The following is a 25,623-nucleotide window of genomic DNA, read 5'->3' as shown; positions in this document are numbered from 1 at the left end:
AACATCCCAAAAAAGTGTCATTCATAAATGATGCCATTGGCTGTTCCAAATGGTATTACAAGGTAACATAGAATTAAACACAGTCTTTCATTCATCCCCTTCTTGAATTACAATGAAAGTGTATCCTTTGTGCAGGTTTATATTTGTTAAGACCATGCACTCCATAATTTGATTTAGTTGGAACAAAATTAACAGGAATGGTTATTCTTTGTTATTATCTTGGGAGTGTTCTGCTGTAGCAAAGGCTGTCAAATGTTGACCTTGATTGGATCTTTAATACAACCCCAATTCCAATGAAGTTGGGACATTGTGTAAAACGTAAATAAAAACAGAATACAATGATTTACAAATCCTTTTCAACCTATATTCAATTGAATACACTACAAAGACAAGATATCGAATGTTCAAACTGATAAACTTTATTGTTGTTTTGCATCTTCACTCATTTTGAATTTGATGCCTGCAACACGTTTCAAAAAAGCTGGGACAGGGGCATGTTTACCACTGTGTTATATCACCTTTCCTTTTAACAACACTCAATAAGTGTTTGGGAACTGAGGACACTAATTGGTGAAGCTGTGTAGGTGGAATTCTTTCCCATTCTTTCTTGATGTACAACTTTAGTTGCTCAACAGTCCGGGGTCTCTGTTGTCGTATTTTGCGCTTCATAATGTGCCACACATTTTCAGTAGGAGACAGGTCTGGACTGCAGGCAGGCCAGTCTAGTACCCGCACTCTTTTACTACGAAGCCACACTGTTGTAACACATGCAGAATGTGGCTTTGCATTGTCCTGCTGAAATAAGCAGGGACGTCCCTGAAAAAGACGTCGCTTGGATGGCAGCATATGTTGCTCCAAAACCTGTATGTACCTTTCAGCATTAATGGTGCCTTCACAGTTACCCATGCCATGGGCACTAACACACCCCCATACCATCACAGATGCTGGCTTTTGAACTTTGCGCTGATAACAATCCGGATGGTCCTTTTGCTCTTCGGCCCGGAGGACACGACGTCCATGATTTCCAAAAACAATTTGAAATGTGGACTTGTCAGACCACAGCACACTTTTCCACTTTGCATCAGTCCATCTCAGATGAGCTTGGGCCCAGAGAAGCCGGTGGAGTTTCTGGGTGTTGTTGACATATGGCTTTTGCTTTGCATGGCAGAGTTTTAACTTGCACTTGTAGATGTAGCGACGAACTGTGTTAACTGACAATGGTTTTCTGAAGTATTTCTGAGCCCACGTGGTAATATTCTTTACAGAATGATGTCAGTTTTTAATGCAGTACCGCCTGAGGGATCGAAGGTCACGGGCATCCAGTGTTGGTATTCAGCCTTGCCACTTACGTGCAGAGATTTCTCAAGATTCTCTGAATCTTTTGATGATATTATGGACAGTACATGATGAAATCCCTAGATTCCTTGCAATTGTACTTTGAGAAATGTTGTTCTTAAACTGCTGCACTATTTGACCACGCAGTTGTTCATAAAGTGGTGAACCTCACCCCATCCTTGCTTGTGAATGACTGAGCCTTTTGGGGATGCTCCTTTTATACCCAATCATGACAAACACCTGGTTCCAATTAACCTGTTCACCTGTGGAATGTTCAAAACAGGTGTTTTTTGAACATTCCTCAACTTTCCCAGTCTTTTGCTGCCCCGTCCCAGCTTTTTTGGAACGTGTTGCAGGCATCAAATTCAAAATGAGTGAAGATTTGCAAAACAACAATAAAGTTTATCAGTTTGAACATTCGATATCTTGTCTTCGTAGTGTATTCAATTGAATATAGGTTGAAAAGGATTTGCAAGTCATTGTATTCTGTTTTTATTTACGTTTTACACAACGTCCCAACTTCATTTGAATTGGGGTTGTAATAAAATTGATCATGTAAGAGCCCATATTTCAATGTGCTTCTGCAAACTAAATATTGCAGTATCAAACCCCATTTCCACCTCTACCACCTTATTAATTTTAACTAAACAACAGAAGATGAAATCATTAGTTTTATTTCTGAATTGACACCTGTTGCTTGTTCCTTATACCCAGTTTCATCGAAAACCTCTATCACTTTTCTGGCAGTATCAATTGTTAACATTATCAACAATGTTAAAAGAATTATATTGTTTGATTTAAGTGCGGCCTTCGACACAATTGACTGTTCCTCTGTTACATAGGCTGGAAAATTAAAGTTGGGTTCTCAGGCACTATTATTAAATTAATTTCAGTAAGTGCAGAAATGACTTTACAATACAGTATATTCAGAATTTACTGTGTGTTCAGAATTTATTCTGACCCCTAAACTTCATTTGCATTTTGTTATATTCCTGACTTAAGCTAAAATCATTTTAGTTATTTTTTCCCTAATCAAGCAACACTCAATATTTCAGACTATTAAAGCAAAAACATAATTTTACAAATGTATACAAATTTATTAAAAATAAGAAAACAGAAATATCACATGAACACAAGTTTTCAGACTCTTTAATCCATACATAGTTGACAGAGTTTTCTTTGGTAAGCTTCAGACACCTGGATTTGTGTTTTTTTTTGCCATTCTTTTCTGCCCTCTCAAGGTCTGTTAAGCTGGACAGCTATTTTCAGGTCTCTTCAGATATGTTCGATTGCATACAGGTCTTGAATCTGGCTGGGCCACTTAATTAAGGAAATTCACAGAGTTCTCCTTATGCCATTCCACTGTTGTCTTTACTTTGTGCCATCTAGTCTTTAAGCCCCTGCTCCTGAAGCACAACCCCACAGCCTGATGCTGTTACAGTAATACTTCACTGCTGGAATGGTATTGTAGCAGGTGTTGAGCAGTGCTTGGTTTCCTCCAGACTTGCTGCTTAGAATTGAGACCAAACAGTTTAATCTTGGTTTTGTCAGACCAAGAATCTTGTTTCTCATAATCGGAGATTTTTTTCTGCACCTTTTTCCAAACTCCAAGAGGTCTTTCATGTGCCTTTAACTTGGGAGAGGTTTCTGTCTGGCCACTCTACCATAAAGCCCAGATCAGTGTAGTGTTACGGTGATAGTTGTTCTTCCATCTTGTAAGGACACAGCCTTGGCCCTACAGTTCCCAGGGACATTGATAGTCATGAACCGAGGATGGGCTACTGTAAAGACAACACAAAATAACAAAGATGGTGCAAAAAAGGTGCTTAGTGCAGTTTATACACAACTGTTCTGTGTCTGAAAACTAGTACAGTGCATTTGAATCTTCTTTAAAAAAAAATCCAATAAACAATCCATAACAACAGCGCTCTTTTGTGAGAGAAAAAAATCATTCAATAAATAAATAAGTAGATCCAAAAAATGAATACAGTAATCCCTCCTCCATCGCGGGGGTTGCGTTCCAGAGCCACCCGCGAAATAGGAAAATCCGCGAAGTAGAAACCATATGTTTATATGGTTATTTTTAGAATGTCATGCTTGGGTCACAGATTTGCACAGAAACACAGGAGGTTGTAGAGAGACAGGAACGTTATTCAAACACTGCAAACAAACATTTGTCTCTTTTTCAAAAGTTTAAACTGTGCTCCATGACAAGACAGAGATGACAGTTCTGTCTCACAATTAAAAGAATGCAAACATATCTTCCTTTTCAAAGGAGTGCAAAGCAAGCAGTCAAAAAAAAAATCAATACGGCTTTGTGGCTTTTAAGTATGCGAAGCACCGCCGGTACAAAGCTGTTGAAGGCGGCAGCTCACACCCCCTCTGTCAGGAGCAGGAAGACAGAGAGAGAGATAGAGAGAGATAGCGAGAGACAGATAAAAAAAATCAATACGTGCCCTTTGAGCTTTTAAGTATGCGAAGCTCCGTGCAGCATGTCCTTCAGGAAGCAGCTGCACACAGCCCCCCTGCTCACACCCCCCTACGTCAGCGCAAGAGAGAGAGAGAGAGAGAGAGAGAGAGAGAGAGAAAGTAAGCTGGATAGCTTCTCAGCCATCTGCCAATAGCGTCCCTTGTATGAAATCAACTGGGCAAACTAACTGAGGAAGCATGTACCAGAAATTAAAAGACCCATTGTCCGCAGAAACCCGCGAAGCAGCGAAAAATCCGCGATATATATTTAAATATGCTTACATATAAAATCCGCGATGGAGTGAAGCCGCGAAAGGCGAAGCGCGATATAGCGAGGGATCACTGTAATATCAAGAATTCAACCATAGAATTTAAAAGTAGATTGCTTTGCTCTCTATTCTCACTTGTCTCCCCGACTCAACCATGAGGTCTTTGCAGCAGACCTAAGACCCTGGAAATCATGGTCCTCCATCAATAGCCTTTTGTCCCAGCCACCTCAACTGGAAACTTGCTGGGATGGCAAAAGCCAGGCTTCATCATCCTATTGCCATTCCTTGTCATACATAGGATGATCTGCAAAGTCAATGGTCACTCCTGCTCCCTCATCCCTGGAGTGTTGTTCCTCTCGCTCACCACTGGGCCTCCCAACCATCTTGCCTCCTGTCCACAAGACTTGATCACACTCCTTTTCTCAGCTTTGTTCTGTTCAACCTTTCTTTCTTTCTTTCTTTCTTTCTTTCTTTCTTTCTTTCTTTCTTTCTTTCTTTCTTTCTTTCTTTCTTTCTTTCTTTCTTTCTTTCTTTCTTTCTTTCTTTCTTTCTTTCTCTATCCTGTTTAAAACGTTTTTGGGTGCATTTGCATGTTAACATGTAATAAGCCACTTTCCACATTAAACACTCCATGGCCTCATTACTTCTTTCTGGCACACAATCACCAAGCCTGAAATGCGCCGCTTTTATTAAAAAATCTTGCATCACCACAAACCCCTGACTTGCTTCATCACATTTCAACCCCTTATATGTTGCAAGTTTCACGGAAAGGATGTCTCTCCAAATGTTCTCCATCTTATGAGTTAACACTCATTCTCTTCTGCACTCATCTCTCCTCTATTTAAACTGTCGATTCCCGTCTGTTTCCTAAACACTGTGCCATCGGTGATCACATGGCCTCATGTGCAATCTGCATGTGCTAAAAATTGAAAAGCAATCAATAAATTAACCCCTAAAAAGCACCTTGTGACACATCCTGTCACACATCTCACACAGGTTTTCTTGAGCTTAGCCAGAGTAACCATTTGGTTACTGGTCACCTCTTTTACCAAGGCCAATTGCTCAGTTTAGCTGGGTAGCAATGCCTAGGATGTCTTGACTGTTTCAGCCTTCTTCCATTTAAGAATTATGCAGGCCATTGTACTCTTTCAAACTTTCAATGCTGCAGAAATGTTTTTGTTGCCTTCCCAGATCTATGCTTCAGCACAATCCTGTCTGTAAGTTCTGCAATCACTTCCTTCAACCTCACTTTGTTTTTGCTCTGATGCACATTGTCAACTATGGGACCTACTGCAGACAGCTGTATGCCATTCCTAATCATATCCAATCAATTGAACGTACCAAAGGTGGACTCCAAACAAGGTGTAGAAAAATCTCAATGATGATCAATGGAACGGGTTGCACCTGAACCATATTTCAAGTGTCACGGAAAAGGGTCAGAATGTTATGGTTGTTTTTTTTTATATAAATTTGCAAAACTTTCTGAACTCCTGCTTTCACTTTGTCACTCTGGGATATTGGGTGTTGTTTGATGTGGGAAAAAATTGTACAAGAGTGGAGGAAGATGAACACATGTAGATTACATTCTATGCAGAAGAGTCAGTCTGGAGGAGATTGAAGACTGTAAAGTGGTGGCAGGGGAAAGTGTAGTTAAGCAGCATAGGATGGTGGTCTGTAGGATGACGTTAGAGATCAAGAAGAGGAAGAGAGTGAGGGCAGAGCCAAGGATCAAATGGTGGAAGTTGAAAAAGGAAGACTGCAAGGTTGAGTTTAGGGAGAAGGTGAGACAGGCACTGGGTGGCACTGAAGAATTACCAGACAGTTGGGAAACTACAGCAGATGTAGTAAGGGTGACAGCAAGAAGGGTGCATGGCATGACATCTGGACAGAGGAAGGAGGAAAAGGAAACCTGGTGGTGGAATGGGGAAGTACAGGAGAGTATACAGAGGAAGAGGATGGCAAAGAAGAAGTGGGATAATCAGACAGATGCAGAAAGTAGACAAGAGTACAAGGAGGTAATGCGCAAGGTGAAGAGAGAGGTGGCGAAGGCTAAAGAAAAGGCGTATGATAAGTTGTATGAGAGGTTGGACACTAAGGAGGGAGAAAAGGACCTCTACCGATTGGCTAGACAGAAGAACTGAGCTGGGAAAGATGTGCAGCAGGTTAGGGTAATAAAGGATAAAGATGGAAACATACTCACAAGTGAGGAGAGTGTGTTGAGCAGATGGAAAGAGTAGTTTGAGAGGCTAATGAATGAAGAGAACGAGAGAGAGAAGAGGTTGAATGTTGTGGAGATAGTGAACCAGGAAGTGCAACGGATTAGCAAGGAGGAATTAAGGACAGCTATGAAGAGGATGAAGAATTAAAAAGCCGTTGGTCCAGATGACATACCTATGGAAGCATGGAGGTGTTTAGGAGAGATGGCAGTGGAGTTTCTAACAAGATTGTTTAATGGAATCTTGGAAAGTGAGAGGATGCCTGAGGAGTGGAGAAGAAGTGTACTGGTGCCGATATTTAAGAATAAGGGGGATGTGCAGGACTGTAGTAACTACAGGGGGATAAAACTGATAAGCCACAGCATGAAGTTATGGGAAAGAGTAGTAGAAGCTAGGTTAAGAAGTGAGGTGATGATTAGTGAGCAGCAGTATGGTTTCATGCCAAGAAAGAGCACCACAGATGCAATGTTTGCTCTGAGGATGTTGATGGAGAAGTATAGAGAAGGCTAGAAGGAGTTGCATTGCGTTGGACCTGGAGAAAGCATATGACAGGGTGCCTCGAGTGGAGTTGTGGTATTGTAGGAGGAAGTCGGGAGTGGCAGAGAAGTATGTAAGAGTTATACAGGATATGTACGAGGGAAGTGTGACCATGGTGCGGTCTGCGGTAGGAGTGACAGATGCATTCAAGGTGGAGGTGGGATTTGCCTTTTGTCGTGTCGCAACAGTCAATGAATGACTGCTAATAAAGTGACCAAGTTAGACGAAGTAAGGCAGGACAAAATTTCTTTGTATACAAATCTAAAAATAGCCTACCTAATCTCCAAGAACACGCACAAAAGCAAGGGAATGATGGGAGCACCAGAACTCTGCTCACATCGCGTCGCTTCGTACCGCAAGCCGCAAGTAGTAAGTCTGTGATAAGCGGAATACCGCTACGCTTTGCACTCACGGGACGGAAGGACAATCCCAACCGCTTTTATATAGTGTCTTGATAGTATGGTTAAAGAGCTACTATGCAGTTTAGTTTTTGTGTCACAATGAGACAGAACTGTACACTTAATGAGACTGGATATGAATTTAATGTTAGTGGAAGCTTACTACACTACATGACACAGTTTACTATTTGGTTTTGTTTTTGCCTGATAAAAACAAGCATCAAAACCAGATACTGAATATGAACAATTTTACACAATTTTATCCAACCATCCATTATCCAACCCGCTATATCCTAACTACAGGGTCTGCTGGAGCCAATCCCAGTCAACACAGGGCATAAGATAGGAAACAAACCCCGGGCAGGGCATTCCAGCCCACCGCACGGCGCACACACACACACACACACACACACACACCCCCACACACCAAGCACACACTTGGGACAATTTAGCATCGCCACTGCGCCTAACCTGCATGTCTTTAGACTGTGGGAGGAAACCGGAGCACCCAGAGGAAACCCATGCAGACACGGGGAGAACATGCACACTCCATCCAGGGAGGACCCGGGAAGGGAACCCAGGTCTCCTTACTGCAAGGCAGCAGCGCTTCCCACTGCGCCACTGTGCCGCCCACACAATTTTATAATTTTTAAAATATTTTCTATGTTATTTGTGCCTTACAAATCTGTGCTGACTGTTGGCACTTTAGTTTTCCTTTTATTTCCCAGAATGGGACAATTTGTAATGAAATTTAGGTGAATTTTAAGGTGTGAGGGTTTTTTACTCTAAATGTCTAGAGCACATAACATATCCTGCTCCAATGACAATGTGCTTATAATGAATGCCTTCAATATTGCATTCAAAAGTCTCAAATACTGAGCTTTGTTATTTCCAGCCATATTGAGCTCTGATTCCATCTCAGGCACAAACTATTTATAGACAGAATTTTGCCACCTGCAGACCTGAAAAGATCAAAAATCAGAAAACAGAATCTACTGTGTTCTCACAGGTGTGATCATGAAAATCATGGGGACTTAAGGAGAACAAGACTCTTAGGCTTGAATCAGTGTGCAGACCCCACCTAGCTGTATTGTGAGAAACAAAGAAAAACAAGCATGTAGTGTCAAGGTTAGGTGCAGTGAGACTTGAATAGCCCATGTATTAGAACAGTAAACCCTTAATGAGCAGAGCAAGAGTAGGTAATAGGAGTATGGACGGGCACAAAACAACAGAGACAGCATCTGAGATTAGGAACAATATATACATTATCTAAACCTGTTTATCTGGGCAGGATCGCAGGAACCTGGAGCCAACCCCAGCAGGTTTGAAGGCAAGGCAGGAAAAATCCCTGGTATGCAATATGTATGATAAGGCTGATGTTAAGAACAAAAAGAATATGCTATTTCAACTATCAACTATCTATTTTGAGAGAGAGAGAGAAACATTGAAAAAATGGGGACAAATATTTTAAAACATAATTCTGCTATTGGATTCTTTTCACAATATCTGGTATTAATAATGATGAATATTAACTAAAAAAGATAAATTAATAAATATAGCATAAATACAAAACACATTAACATGTTTAGCTTTTCATCACTTGTAAACTGCAAGACAATGATTATATTATGTAAATTAAAGGACCATCAACAACAAATCAAATCAAATTAATAATATATTGATCAATTATTATTAAAGTTGATTAAATCGGACTGTGCAGCTGCATAAAAAATCGAGTATGTTCAGGTAAAGTACCACTTCTGGTTGATGGATTTGGCCCAAAAGTTAATAGAGATCTACAATTTTGGTGTAACAACCACATGCCAAATTTCATCCATCTATCTAGTTGCGTTTTTGAGTTACCATGTTTACACATGCACACACAGACATAATTCCAAAAAACTGTATTTTCGGACTTGATGAGATCTAAAACTTCAAGATTAATCAAAATCTTGAGGTCGAATTTTTTTCTTGATTATACAGTACTTTCTCTATACAGTGACTTACTGTCAACAAAAAGCAGGCACCTGAGAAATAAACTGAAACGTTACTCACTCATGATTTTTCTGTCCATACGGTAAAGTTTTTGTTGACCACCATATTCCAATTTCAGGCGTTTGAATTACATCTTGATATACAAGAAGTGCAAAGAAAGGCGGTACGTAAATCACTTTCTAATCCATACACTTTACACGCGTATTCAGCTGTGTGGGCCCTTTTTCACCAGCCACCATTCATCCATCCATCCATTATCCAACCCGCTATATCCTAACTACAGGGTCACTGGATGAATATATGCGGGCGGCTCGTGGTGGATGACTTTCAGTTTTAGAGTTAAAAGTTATAAGGGTTAAAAACTAACAGCAAGAATATTCATTCAAAAATGAAAACTAAAATTATTTTAGTAAATTATTATTTTATTTCAGTTAGTCTTTCCAGCTATGTCTTGTTTTTGGCTTCTAGCTAAGCTTAGAGCTGATTTCAAAATCCTCTTTCTTACATTAAAAGCCTTAAATGGCCTATGGCTTACTTACCCATCTAAACTTACCATTACATGCAAACCTGAAAGTGCATCAAGATATCAAGATGCCAATCTACTAAGGATTAATAAAACAACAGTGAGAGCAAGAGTTTTTAAATAAAGAAATGCATATTAGGTGTCATTTTTTTAATTCAGACTGGAGACTAATTAATGTAGTCAAGCATACCTCAACTACATAAAATATACATATTATAGTACTTATGAACTATTAATAACCCTCCTCTGTTCTTCTTCTCTTCTGCAGTATCTTGTTTTACTGTACTTCCAAACTAATTTCTCGCCTATGGAAAACAATGCAGAAATACTGGGACCCCTAGAATCCAAGGATTAACAGATTTTGTTTTCTTGTTAGACTGCCTTGCATATACATTTGTAATACTGTAGAATGCTCAAGAGGTGACCAGCCAGTTGGCCTAGGTCTCCAGGAGTGTTACTTTATTTACCTTTGTCTATGATTTTGTGTTATAACCAACCAGAGGTTTATTTACTCCTGGGATATTGCAGCATGGAGTTTCTGTTTTACTCTGCCCTGCTGTCAATTGAACATATTGTCAGGATTATTTATTTTTAATCCGTTTGACAATGACTTGTTTATAGTGTGTTTAATCTGTATTTATATGTGGGTGCTTTTTTAAGTTGTAAAGCTTGCATGTGTATTTTACTTGAATTTGGTACAGTGCTCTGAGCTAGCACTCAGTGAAGACTGCTAAACAAAAAATGAACTGAAATATGTTGTACTTTAAAGTATCTTGTAACAATTACCCTTTATTTGAAATGGTTATATACAAAAATATTATCTTAAATAAAAAAAAATAAAATATTTGAATTGGAAGAAACATATTTAAATAATTTTGAGAATTGTTTCTATCTGAGTCATACCATATATAGTTTAATATGCAATTTGGAATCATTATATACTTCTGCTAATTTCATGGTCATAAAAACAACCGAAAATATTAAGATGAGCTAATATAAAAAGTCATCACATTTCTCAAAGCAAACATGTTCCAGCATCAGTAACTGCATATAGATATAGTTTAATGCCAGTGGGTAAATAGCTTACTAATTACTTATTACCATAAAAAACTCATCTGCAATTTAAACATTATATTATACAAAAAATTACATTTTATGAAGATAGTGAATTAATGGCAGACCTTAATTTCAGACCTTAATTATCTCTAAGCTTCATATTTTCTAGATTTGTCACGTTAGGCTTGCCATTCTGTTTATGAAAACACAGTATGATTTGATATGAAATTTCTTACTTCTGTGTTTTTTCATCACTTAAATTTGCAGCATATTCAGAGCTATTGCTTTTTAGGCTTATTAGAAAAATGTAATAATAGTATGTAAAATTAAAGAATGTAGTGAAAAGCTTTTTCTAATTTTCTCTGTGACAAAATATTACATTTGTGTAACTTTCAAAAGAAACATCTTAATAATCATGAGATGCAAATTACTCCGAAAGAAGGTGCTTCTAGAGCACTAGTGAGTTTGTTGAGATTATTAAGAAATTATAATGCCATCATGCTTACAATAACATACAAAATGTGAGCTAGAGCCTGCTGAGTGTAGGTGTGTGCACAAGCATACTCTGCAATCGACTGACACACTCTCCAGTGCTTCCTCTTGCCTTGACTCCAATGCTCCCAAGATAGGCTCAGGCCAACCAACTTAAAACTATAAAAGGTTTAGGGATGTGGGGAATGCACATAAACAATGAAAAACCCTTCAAATTACCTAACATCAACTAATTAAATAATTGATATTTATTCAACAAAATTTCTAAATTACCAAGAACAAATACTGTCAATTTGCATGCTCAACTCCTTTCATACTAAAATATCCATCCATCCATCCATTATCCAACCCGCTATATCCTAACTACAGGGTCACGGGGGTCTGCAGGAGCCAATCCCAGCCAACACAGGGCGCAAGGCAGGAAACAAACCCCGGGCAGGGCGCCAGCCCACCACAGTACTAAATAATAGACTACAATAAATTAAGAGAGTACTAAAACTTAAACTGAGATCCAAATAAAAAAAATCAAGAATAAGAACAGCGGACAATATCCCAGCAGTACGAATGGCATGCTAGAAACTGACATATCAATATCATGTTGAACTTTTGAAACACTGTTTGGAGTTTTGTATCTTATATTTGATGTTGTGATTATTGTGAAATATGTGTCAGTGTTATTTGGTTGTGCTACCTTTAATTGACATTGGTTCCCAGACAATCACTTGATCTCAAATCAGAATGGTTGAAAGTGGTTCAACCATTCCCCAAGTTGAGGGTTTATGTTGGAGGGAAGGGGCAGCCACAGGTTGCACTGAAAATGTAATCTGAAATGAAATAAATATGCTACTAAAAAGATTCATCCACACAGTCAGAAGCCATATTAGTCAGTTGAACATGGCTTGGAGGGAAAAAGCAGTTTCCTTAGTGCTCTACATGGTCTGTTAACCTGAGTTGACATCCCATGAGCTCTGTGGGGTCAATCTGTCTTGGGAACACTGCCCAAGTGAAGAGAAAATGTGTTACACAGCTTAGTTTATTAAAAAAAAACACCTGTTGACTACATGAATCTCTTGTCTTCATATAAAAGGGAATTGAAAGGGGTGAAGTCAACTAATATAATGATAAACTTTAATATGAATTTTGAATATAGAGGCTACATCTGGATGTCAAAGATAAGGGGTTGTTGATAGTGTGTTTGTCAAGTGTTCAAAACATAGTCAATTGTGTGTAAAACTGTTTAGTTGAACCAAAGGAGAGTTCTTTTGAGTGAAATGATGAATTAGGCTCCTGGCTGTGAGGGGATTACTTCTTTGTTGCAGCTTCCTTCCACTAGAGCTCTGCAAGATATAACCCATATAACATATGAACCATTTATTATTTAATTATTTCATGTAATAATAATATTTTATGGTCATTTACAATTTTCATCTTCTTTCAGAAATGTGTGCACCTATTTTGTGGCAAATGGATAGGTTAACCACGTATAACGTATACGTATAACCACTTGGAGAGCATCAAGACTGTTTGTAGACTTCTCAACAGCTTTTAATACCATTCAGTCCCACCTTCTTGCAGAGAGATTCATTAGAGCAAGGGTCCTCAGTCCCAGTCCTCGAGGGCCGCAGTGGCTACAGGTTTTCATTCAAGCCAGTTTCCCCAATTAGAACTCAGCTCTTGCTGATAATGAAACTTGGTATTTATCTCTAGACCTTCTTAGGGCTTTCATTCGTCAAAGACAAATTTTAGTTACATTGTTGATCAGAGGTTCTCAATTACAGTTCTGCAGGTTCGCAGTGGCTGCAGGTTTTCACTTCAACCATTTTCTTAATTTGAACCCATTTATTTACTGGTAAAGCAATACAGTTCTTGGGATTTTAGTTATCTGGCCTTTTACAATTCAGAACCCTTAATTGCCTATTTTAGTTTTTTTGTTGCCTGTTTAATTAACCAGACATTGCTTAGTAATGAAATGAAGATAACTAATAAACCAGCAGCGCTCCAGCTAACGGGCTTCCTTTTAAACCTGTCCATAAGCACCATCAAGTTTCTGTGTTTTAGATAGATAGATAGATAGATAGATAGATAGATAGATAGATAGATAGATAGATAGATAGATAGATAGATAGATAGATAGATAGATAGATAGATAGATAGATAGATAGATAGATAGATAGAAACTTTATTAATCCCAAGGGGAAATTCACATACTCCAGCAGCAGCATACTGATAAAGAAAATACTAAATTAAAGAGTGATAACAATGCAGGTATACAGCCAGACAATTACTTTAAATAATGTTAACGTTTACCCTCCCAGGTGGAATTGAAGAGTCGCATATTGTGTTGGAGGAACGATCTCCTCAGTCTGTCAGTGGAGCAGGACATTGACAGCAGTCTGTCGCTGAAGCTGCTCCTCTATCTGGAGATGATACTGTTCAGTGGATGCAATGGATTCTCCATGACTGACAGGAGCCTGCTCAGTGCCCGTCACTCTGCCATGGATGTCAAGCTGTCCAGCTCCATGCCAACAATAGAGCCTGCCTTCCTCACCAGTTTGTCCAGGCATGAGGCGTCCCTCTTCTTAATGCTGCCTTCCCAGCACACCACCGCATAGAAGAGGCCGCTCACCACAACCGTTTGATAGAACATCTGCAGCATCTTATTGCAGATATTGAAGGACGCCAGCCTTCTAAGGAAGTATAGTCGGCTCTGTCCTTTCTTACACAGAGCATCAGTATTGGCAGTCCAATCCAATTTATCATCCAGCTGCACTCCCAGGTATTTATAGGTCTGCACCCTCTGCACACAGTCACCTCTGATGATCACGGGGTCCATGAGGGGCCTGGTCCTCCTAAAATCCACCACCAGCTCCTTGGTTTTGCTGGTGTTCAGGAGCAGTCCTTGATTAGGTTCCTATACTCCTCCTCCTGCCCACACCTGATGCAGCCCACGATAGCAGTGTAGTCAGCGAACTTTTGCACGTGGCAGGACTCCGAGTTGTATTGGAAGTCCGATGTATATAGGCTGAATAGGACCGGAGAAAGTACAGTCCCCTGTGGCGCCCCTGTGTTGCTGACCACAATGTCAGACCTGCAGTTCCCGAGACGCACATACTGAGGTTTTTCTTTAAGATAGTCCACGATCCATGCCACCAGGTATGAATCTACTCCCATCTCCGTCAGCTTGTCCCTAAGGAGCAGAGGTTGGATGGTGTTGAAGGCACTAGAGAAGTCTAAAAACATAATTCTTACAGCACCACTGCCTCTGTCCAAGTGGGAGAGGGATCAGTGTAGTATGTAGATGATGGCATCCTTCACTCCCACCTTCTCCTGGTATGTGAACTGCAGAGGGTCGAGGGCGTGGCGGACCTGTGGCCTCAGGTGGTGAAGCAGCAGCTGCTCCATGGTTTTCATCACATGCAATGTCAGAGCGACAGGCCGGAAGTCATTCAGCTCACTAGGACGTGATACCTTTGGGACTGGAATGATGCAAGATGTTTTCCAAAGCCTCGGGACTGTCCCCTGTTCCAGGCTCAGGTTGAAGATGCGCTGTAGAGGACTCCCCAGCACCAACGCACAGGTCTTCAGCAGTCGTGGCGATACTCCATCTGGACCCGCTGCTTTGCTGACACAAAGTCTCCTCAGCTCTCTGCTTACTTGGGCTGCTGTAATTGTGGTTTGGGGGAAACTCTATCCTATGCTGGTATCAGCATATATATCAGAGAGGAATTGAAAGGACTATTAAGTTTAAATCTGTTCTGGTCCACAAAACACATGGATAATGTCCTCAGAGAAGGAAACTCTACAGTGCAATTCAAATTTCCCTTGAATGAATGAATGCACTAACGAGCCAAATAGTTAAATACCAAGTTTCATTATCAGCAAGGGCTGTCTTCTAATTAGGAAACTGGCTAGAAGGAAAAGCTGCAGCCACTGTGGCCCTCCAGGACCGTGATTGCATTAGAGATTTTGATTTCATGTTAGTAGGGTGGATGACTGAATTTTTAATGGTCTGGACTAGGAGACTGAATATCAATGGCCCTCTACAGGGTCCACCTGGGGGAAAGGGAGGCATGTTCTTTCACTTCTTTTATACATTCTCTATACTAATGGTCTTCACAGTAAATTTAAAATTTAACTCATCTTAAAGTTTGCTGACGCCACAGTGATTATAAACCGTCTTAATGAGAATGAAACTAGTAATGGTTCAGTGGTAGATAATTTTGTTAACTGGTGTGATGAGTCCCTCCTACAACTAAACATTATGAAAACTTAGGAAATATTATTTTATTTTATTTATTTATTTTTTGTGATTAACTTTTTATTACATAAAGACACATTGGCAGGATATATCAGTTAATGGACATAGCATACAAAGTAACTCAACCTACTCACTCCCACCCTCTCCCAACCAGTCTAATTTTAGAGGAAGCACTATTTATCCACAAGAAACAATCATCAAAGACCAGACAGTTGAGCTTGTTGATAATTATAAATATCTGGGGACAATCATTGACTTAAAAACTAACTTTTAATGAAAATACAGTAACAGACTGCAAAAAAGTGACAACAGTGCCTTCACTGTTTAAGGAAGCAGAGCTCTTTTAGAGTGAATCCTACCATTGGGTCAATCTTTTACAAATCTTGTATTAAGTCTGTCTTTACTTATGTTCTGTTGGCCTGGTTTGGAAATCTTAATCTCAGCAACAAAGATAAAATAAATCAAATTGTAAAGTGGTGCAGTAAAATCACAAAGACTCAACAGTCAAACCTAATAGACCCGTTTAATAAGCAAGTGTTATGGAAAGCAGAGGGTTTTCTCTCAGGTGGGACTCACCTTCTCCATTCACAATTCCACAGGTTCAAAGTTCAAAGAATAAAAAGCAACTAGTTCAAATACACTTTCATTCCAAAAGCAATTAATCTTTTAAATAAGTTTAACTTTAATAAACTTTCATAAACTTAATCATGTGATAAACAGTTAACATTTGCATTGATCATTTGTCAACCCTTAATGCTGGCTTAATTTTTTAGAATAACATGTATGATCTTATGTTATGCCATCTGTGTTATATTCACTATTATATCTTTATTCATTTGTGCGTATACAAAGTTTACATTTGATATTGTGTTTTTTGTTAATGTGTTTTAATGATATATAGTGGTCTCTTCTGGGGACCTGGGTTCACTTCCCGGGTCCTCCCTGCGTGGAGTTTGCATGTTCTCCCCGTGTCTGCGTGGGTTTCCTCCGGGTGCTCCGGTTTCCTCCCACAGTCCAAAGACATGCAGGTTAGGTGGATTGGCGATTCTAAATTGGCCCTAGTGTGTGCTTGGTGTGTGGGTGTGTTTGTGTGTGTCCTGCGGTGGGTTGGCACCCTGCCCGGGATTGGTTCCCTGCCTTGTGCCCTGTGTTGGCTGGGATTGGCTCCAGCAGACCCCCGTGACCCTGTGTTCGGATTCAGCGGGTTGGCAAATGGATGGATGGATAGTGGTCTCTCTATAAAACCTGCTGACAAACCAAATTTCCCTCCTGGGATATATTCATAAATATAATAAATAAATACATAAATAAATAATGGAGTAAGTAACATGCCTTGTTTCAAATTATCAGAGGTCATGTTTGCCACATTAATTATATGTATAAATTTCTTTGTTTTATTTTTTATAATAAGGATTGGAACAGGACATCTCACACAACAATGATCAACAATTCATCAGTGACTTTCAGTGTTTCACAGACAGTCATTGACCTGCTATAAGGAGAAAAGCAAAAATAACTCTAACCACATAATTATTATAGCCTAACCTTACTCAATAAAGCGATACTGAAGGCAGAACAAAGAAAATGTAGTCCTTATTTTAGCAACTAAACTAAGGCTCATAAATGGGGCAGTCTCATGTGTTGGTAGCCTCATTCACCTGGGCTCTAATAGAGGAGGGAAGACAATTAAATAATACAATACAAGTAATAATTAAAAAGGAACAGAATGAAAGAACAAAATCAAAACTATGACCAATAAAGGAAAAATTATTAGCAAAGATAGACAACAGGCAGAATTGAAATTGTGGATGAGAATCCTGACATCATTAGTGTTGTTATTTGTGTTAGTATTAGTTGATTTTTTTTTTATTTAAAAGCAGTTTTTGATTAGCAAACAGCAGAACCAAGTGATGCCATGACTAATTTAAAACGAGAAGAAGAAACACTTGGCATAGATGGTACAAGTGTTAGGACAGACATTGACACTGTAACCTTTATATCTTCCTGTATCAAAAATCTTAAAGTTGAATCTGATTCTTTCTACAGTACGATCTGTACAGGTACAGATGCTATGTACAAGTTGCTGTAACCATGCAAACCATTTAAAATAAATCATTCCGATTTTATTTATTCAACCAAATTATAAAAAACAGAATTTTAAGATTTTAATACATAATAAACTAGAATATTAATGTTAAGCAAGTAATTTCTGGAATAATATGTGACCACCCAATATTTCTTTAATAAGTGCACAATGATGTACATTACTATTTTTGCAAAAGTGTTTTACTCCCGTGTAGGAAAATCTGTTACTGAGATTCATAATTAAATGATGCCAGGTATGTTTCTTTATACCAGAAATAGACAATGTAGCTTAAATATTAAACATTTAGATTTACTAACCTTTTGCAGAAAAGCTTCTTGATTTTCTTTATTTAAATGTTATTTTTAAATTATTTTCTTTTCAATTCAATATCTTAATGCTTTGTCAGTACTTTTAACAGTGCCGCAAGATCTGATACTCTTAACCAGCAGTTTCTGCCTTTAGAAATCAATGCAAGATTAATTCTAGATTTAACGATCATACATCCAAGCTAGAACCTTTAGGATCTGAAACATAAACTAGCAGCAAGCAGAGTCAGCCAATAATACCAACCATTTTTGCAGTTTCAAGGTAATTGCACTTAAATACAGTACATTACGCTACAGAGAATAGGTGTTTCTCTATTACAGTTTGGAATCCATTGTTTGTGTAATATCTTGTATTTTTTCTCTTTCTGTCTTTTGCTATCTCCTATTTCCTTTTACATACATCTAACATACTCTTCATGTATTATATAATGTTGTAATAATAATAAAAATAATAACATTCTAAATCAATATACAAACAGTCATTCTGAAAGTCATCATATTAAGCAGATTGATGTACATTTTTACCCATGTATCTGGCACAAAGTGTTAGAAAAGACTTCATGGCTGAACTCTTTTTAACAATCTCCATAAATACTTAAAAGTGATAATGTCTGATGCCAAACTATAGGAAATATTTGTAAAACTCATAAACCTCTGAGTAGTCAGTCAATTTTGTTTCATATAGTGCCATTTATAACATGGACTGTCACATGTGCAAAGGTAACAGCTGTGTTGTGATAGAAGGATGGATAGAGCCATGTAATCAAGATCATTTCGTCCCAAAAAAACTAAATTTATCTCATATTATATTATAAATATAAATAAAATATCAATTTATGACTTAGTATCCCATCATCAAGTCTTATAATTTTAATTTCAATTCAATAATAATTTTCACTGTCTCATAACTCTTACTTAATATCTTATAATTACCAGTTGACAAGCCAAAATTTCAGTTTTATTTTTTTTATGTCATATCTTCATTCTCTGTACCTGCACTAGCATAGGTTTTATGAATTTTCCAGCATAGCACAGATCTAAATAATAAGCTATTCTTACTAAAAGAAAATTGGCATTTCTAGGTAGTGTATCACGCTAGGAACTTCCGAAGCATAAGGGATACCATGTAAGTAAATGTCCTTTCTATAGATCTTTATGTAAAGGTTCTTCCTTTCTCTAAACATTTCAGTATTATTAAAAATTGGATCTTCTTCTTCTTTCAGTCTGCTCCCGTTAGGGGTTTCCACAGCGGATCATATTTTTCCATATTTTTCTGTCCTCTGGATAAACAGAGTGATTATTTGTTTTCCTTTAAGTTTTATCATAATGCTACACTTCTATACGAGTATGGAGTGCTCACCCCATATTTCAATAAAAGTGATAAAAGTTAGTGGTAGAATAACACAAGTTCTAGTATGATGATAAATCAGACAAGCATACAGATGTGAACATTGGTCTATCATGGATTGGCATGTTTCATTTATAGTTAGAGAATGTTAACTTTTGTTAAAGGTTAACAAAAATGTTATTGGTGATTGTGTAAACAAAAGTTAAATTTATTTTCTTTAATTCACTTTTTCCTAGGATGGCATTTCTGTACCTCTTATAACCAAGTAAAAATAGTAAATCGACAAAATGTCCTACTTAAATGTGTAATCACATTTGATAGAAAGTTAAGCTTTGCTGTTTTTCCATTTTTTCAGCACATTTTAGCTCAAATTCATTTTGAGTTTTTTAATCTTAACTTCCATATATTTGGTATTTAAATGCCTCTGTCCTTAAAAATTAAGCCATCTAATTTCCAAAGGAAAGTAAACAATGACCATAACATATGCTCATGATGTTTAGAAAAATCAACATTCCTGTGCTTTAATTAACCTTAGCAAGCATCTGTGCTACTTGGCACATAAATAGCAATTCCCCACTAAGCACCAAAAACAACATTAACTAGAAAAACTTTTTTTTTCTAATTTCTCGTAAGCAAAACACTTTATAAATAGAGAATTTTTAACCTCAATTTTAATATAAAGTTTAAATTAGCTGGTTAAGGACTCCTTTTTGTAACTTTTTTTTATTGATTAATATCTTGAAAATGATTACTAATTTTATATTATTGTTCCTGTTATTATTACTACCAGTGCATTATTTCAGAGTAGATCATTATAAAGATCATGCATGATCTCCCTTTGTCTGTGTGAATTTTGACATCCATGCTAGAGTTTGTTCCTCCCTTGTGCCAACTGCTGGCTAAATAGGCACTGAATCTGCAAACGTAAAGAGAAGTACATCATTGTTTTTTTTTTAGTTCTACTGTATATAAAGCATATAAGCATAAAATACAAAATAATTCACAGAATAAGCTATAGGAGTTGCAGAAAATTATAAAGTAATACTTTTGTTATTTAATTTTAGGTGCATCACAATGACATTTTAGAGGTATTTCAAAACAAAACAATGCATAATTTTAATCCAGCTCAAACGGAAGCCTATAAAGAAAACAATTACATACTTGGAATATCTGTAATCTGATGTAGTTTGATACTTACAAACAATTCTAGTGCAAGAAGTTGGATGATGCAGCACAAGAAAATTACATCTGCATCAGCAGAAAACTGCTGTTTGTCTACAGTATTGCTTAATTTTGCCATTTTTCAATGTTACTCTTTTTTAGTATATATAATTTTGAGTTTGCTATTAATAAACTGTCAATTATTATCTGAATGCTGTAATTGTAACTAATGCTGAAAAGGTATATTCCCTTTAATTGTAGACACATGATGGAACTCAGCTTCACAATCTGGGTATTAATATTTGGCAAGTATTTTTTAATATTTCAGCCTTGAAATGTAAAAAACATAAAGTCAAGCTTTATTCTGAAACACATGCTAAAGAAGCTTGCATATGTGTGATGTGAATGACTCGACACTACTTGTCACCTCCGGGAGTCTCTTAATCCCAGAACCATTGATAGTCATGAACCAACATGAGCTGGGCAAATGAGGACTAATATATTCAGTAAGGGGTTGGTGCAAAAAGTGTCAGTGCTTTTATTAAAATTAATCCAGAACAAAGTGAAAACAGTGCAGTAACTGAAGTCCTTCTTTATATCTTATATATAAATGTCTACACGTGGAAGTGTGTGCGTCTGTCCAGCCCAGAAGTGAGAGGTGGAGTCGGGGTAAGGGTTCCACCTCTGTGGATACGCAAGCGAGCTTGCCGGCAAAACGAAACCTCTGAAGAGGTTACCTGACATGTCGACATTTCAATTTTTTTTCTGATAATTTCAATAGTTTCTAGGACCCCATGCTTCTTACACCACGGGCTTACACAGCTAGTAAATAAATAAATAATTCATAAAACAAGTGCTGAAGTGGAGATTAAAAAGTCCAATAAATAAACCATGAATAATCCATAAAGTTGAGGTTAAAATCACAGACAGGAGGCTATTCCTTAAAAGCATATAAGCTTCCCTCCAAAACTTGATGCCCATCTCCGTTAATCCTGTCTGGACTTTGCAGCCAGAGAAGACATACTTCTGACAACTTCAGACAACCCTAAATTCCTGGCTCAGGTCCCCATTGCCTGTCCTTAGGCATCCATGGGGTGCCATACACATGTCTCCCACAGCCAGTCCTTTGCTGTCTGTTGGAGACACTGCATCACGGGCCGCTCCTACTCCCTAGTATCGCTCAATAGGAGTGTCCCTTCTTCAGCCCCAGGCTCCTCTCACTGAGGTTCAGTCTCAACCACCTGCCTCCATTCCTCTTTTAGCACAGGCTCTACCATATCCTGCCTCTCACTCTCTCTTCCTTTCTTTAACCTACATTCCCTCCTTTTTCTGTCCTTTTTCTCTTTTTTCCATCTCGTTCCCTTTGCTGTGCAGGCTCCTTTATACGGCCTGATCGGGTGCAGATCTGACCCTCTGCCGACTCCAAGGTGTGAATAATGCATCTGACTGATCTGATCGCATTTGTGCGTGATCAGCCAAGCACTGCAATCAACCCTGGAATAGTGCCGTCATGCGCACACCTTCAACCATTCTGAGCCTGCACGCTTTCAGGACAAGATTATTTATTTAAAAACCTGCACAACACCATGGGCCACTTATCACAATATGAAACATTAATTACAGTGTGTAACACATGCTGAGAAAGGTTTTATTATAAAGGAATTATAGTGAAACAGCACTTAACCTCTAAGGTTAACAGGTAAGAAGCAACTATTGCCCATATTTATACTGCTTTCTAGGGGTATATAAACAAAAACTTTGCAAACAATAGTAAGTCAGGCTAATTCAAATATTACAGTAACCTAAAACTAATTTATATCATAAACATAAAATTTAGACCAAAAGCAATAAATTGGGAGTCAGATTAATGTTCCATGCTCCTGTTCTGTCATTGGCTAGAAGAAGTGAGGCTGTCATGAAATTGTTTGAGTTGGAACTTAACATCTATGTAAACTCTTAAACAGGTAAAATCACCTCCTCTAGCAATTCTCTCAACATTAGCATTAAACAGGTCTCATTTCAGATTTTTTGTCATGGCTGTTAAATTGTTTTATTTGAACAACTGGTTTAGTATGCATATGGTGTAAGGCAATTTAATCTCTGTTAACCTACTATTGTCTGAAAAATTTTGGTTTTGCTTCTGTGAAGTATCATTCTCATTCATTGATGTTTAGATATGTTATTTAAATATGTATAATTCTATTTACTGAAAACCCTCAATTCAATTTCAGTGTTACTGTCAGGCAAAATCTATATCAGGTAGCACTGGGTACATATCAGGAAGCAACCACTGACAGAGTGCCATAAAAAAGAACACATACTGACAGAACTATCTACATTGTGATGCACTTTAATGAGTAGTCTGAATTAATCCAACAATAAAGGCCCTTCTCAGGTTTAGTGCAGGGAGCTTCTAAGAAGCAGCTGTAAAGCACACATACTAGGGTCATCTGATAATTTGCAGAGCTGCCAAAAGGAGAGCAGAATCATTCAGTGGAACACTTTTATTCCAAGCAGGCAATTACTTGAGTGGATATTAAGTACATTTGGACTACAAAAATGTGACTTGTTCTTTTATTGTGTGAATATTTTAATAGCATTATCCATGTAAGTAAATGCTAATTTGATGCTTCTATATAAGCATATCAAAAAAGGCAACATGACAGGATGCTGTGGTGCCTTTGAACATCATTATTTTAAATCCAAGGCCGCTTCTATTTTTTTAACTACTAGACAATACTATTGATCTGTTTGACTTGTCAATCATGAATATCATTTGTATGCTTGCCATTGTGATTTAATCTGCAGTGCTTCTTGTGTATAAATAAACTTTGTTAATTTAATCAAGAATGTAATACTAGTGACCCCAGCAACTCCTGGGGCCATCTAGATGGAATTTCCTCTAGTAGCCCCAGGTATTATGGCATTCCTGGTTCCCAGATTTTTCTTAAAGGGCCAGGCAACCTAATTACACATTTTTTGTCAGTTTTTTACAAGTACCTGGGGGGACACATAGTAGTTAATAGGCCTTATTACTGCCACCCAACAAATTGGGAGACTCTTAAACCAGCTCTGTTGTCACCTAAAGTCCACTATATCATATATTTGTCCCAGAAGTAGTTAATTGCTGGGTGTCATCCATTATATTGGGGCATAGGACCCCAGTGATAGTGTTTCTGTGTCACCCTTTCCACAAGGGAATGTGTAGTATTGCTGTAAGTATTACAACCTTGTGTGTGGTACAATAAGTAACACTACTTAATCACAGCTTGTAGAGTTTGCAAATACTGGTATGAATTTTTCTGAGTGAAAGTGGATGTATGCGTTAGTATTTTATGAGATGGACTGTCCCCAAATTCTGGGTAGTTTCCTTCCTTACAGTTTATTATACAGAAATAGTATCCAGCTCCTCAGGACCAGGATTTGAACAAATCAAGTAGAGAGAATGAATTAAGTTATTAGTAATAACGTTACTTACTGGGCTTTTAATTTGCCTGACTTTTCTACTCCTCAAAGGAAATTAAAGCATGTAGTTTTGCATATACCTACTTTGCAGCATAAATAAAACATAGGCTTGGCAATTATCCCTTAAAACATTACCAATCCTTTTAATCAGACTTCCACAATATACATGTCATCCACATTTTTTCCTCACCAAGTAGATAAATGAAAATGTTCATTTAATAAAATCTGCTATACAACAATGCATCACTGATAACCCTTATTGTTTCTAGCAGGTGAAAACTCAAAGGTAAATCTAAAGGTTGTTTATCATTCCCCATACCATTAGCTCATGAAATTAGTTTCTCATAACAAACAATACTTGTACTGCATTAATCAAAATGATCTTTTTGAGCAATAACTTCTAATTTATTTTAACCTATTTTAAATAAATGCCAGTTTATATGGGGAAGGAGACATTTAACCAGCATTTCTGAAACCTAATGAAATAATAATGTCACTATTAAAATCAGATCACACATAATATGCAAATGAACAAACCTTTAAAATGGTAATTCACACATGATGACTTCAAACAATGACAGCGTACTTAGAAGCATCAAAGCTGACAGCTTTGTCTTTCTGTCGCTGTCAGGTTTTTTTTCCTGCATAACTGCTGATTCAGGAAACATAAGCTGGCAGTTAGTGTACTACTTCTGATCAAAATGTTTGGGGACAGTATTTTTCAAATTCATCATCTAGCGAGATGCATCTTTTTTTTGCAAGATATTCTAGTCAGTCTTATGTCACATATTTATCTACAGATGATCTGTATTATTATTATTATTATTACAATTATTATTATTTCTTTAGCAGACACTTTTATCCAAGATGACTTGTAAAGCAAGTTATAATACATGCAAGAATTAAGGTGCAGCAGAGAGCACAATAATGCACTGAGCACAAGGAAGTGGAACTGCTACATAATTACATCTGCACCTAGACTAAGACATAAAATAGCACACTATGCTCTTTGTCAGTTCAACAACAGCTATCCTGTAGGAGAGAAACTAAGCCATTCCAGAATATTTAATGAATTAAGGTATTTTCAAAAGACACCTAAACAAAATAAATTGGGTACAGTTTGAATAGATAAAGGGTGATCATTCCACAGCTTTGGAACAAGAACAGAGAAGCATTGTCCAGTTTTTGCATGTTTGGCAAGAGGAGGGATGATCAGTAGACAGGCAGAGTCAGAACTGAGACTTCTTGAGGAGACATAAAGAGAGATCAAGACTGGAGATACTGAGGATCAAAATCTTTCAGGGTACTGTAGATCAAGACAAGAGTTTTGGAAAGGATCTTTGCAGGAATAGGAAGCAGATGGAGAGACCATAGCAAAACAGTAGTAGGAGTGAAATGAGGGGCAGAGAACACAAGTCAAGCAGCTACATTATGGAGTAGTTAAGTAGCAGCTGAAGGAGAAGTCCCAGAGAGAGTTACAGTAGTCCAGTTGAGGGAGAATCAGTGTACAAGGTGTCAGTACCCCTTCACTCAGTCACTTGACTTTTCATCAGGATGGTGGTGTACAGTATTGAGCAGCGCGTCTTCATGGTGCAAACCTATTGAGTCTCCAATTTGTTTAAGCAGAGTGAATTTAGGAAGAAATATGGTGTTTGTGATGTACCCTCAAAGAGTATTATTCAGAACATG

This window comes from Erpetoichthys calabaricus, chromosome 6 (assembly GCF_900747795.2).
Source record: "Erpetoichthys calabaricus chromosome 6, fErpCal1.3, whole genome shotgun sequence".
NCBI lineage: Eukaryota > Metazoa > Chordata > Cladistia > Polypteriformes > Polypteridae > Erpetoichthys > Erpetoichthys calabaricus.
The sequence above is the reverse complement of the archived record's forward strand: the minus strand, read 5'-3'. Positions refer to the sequence as shown.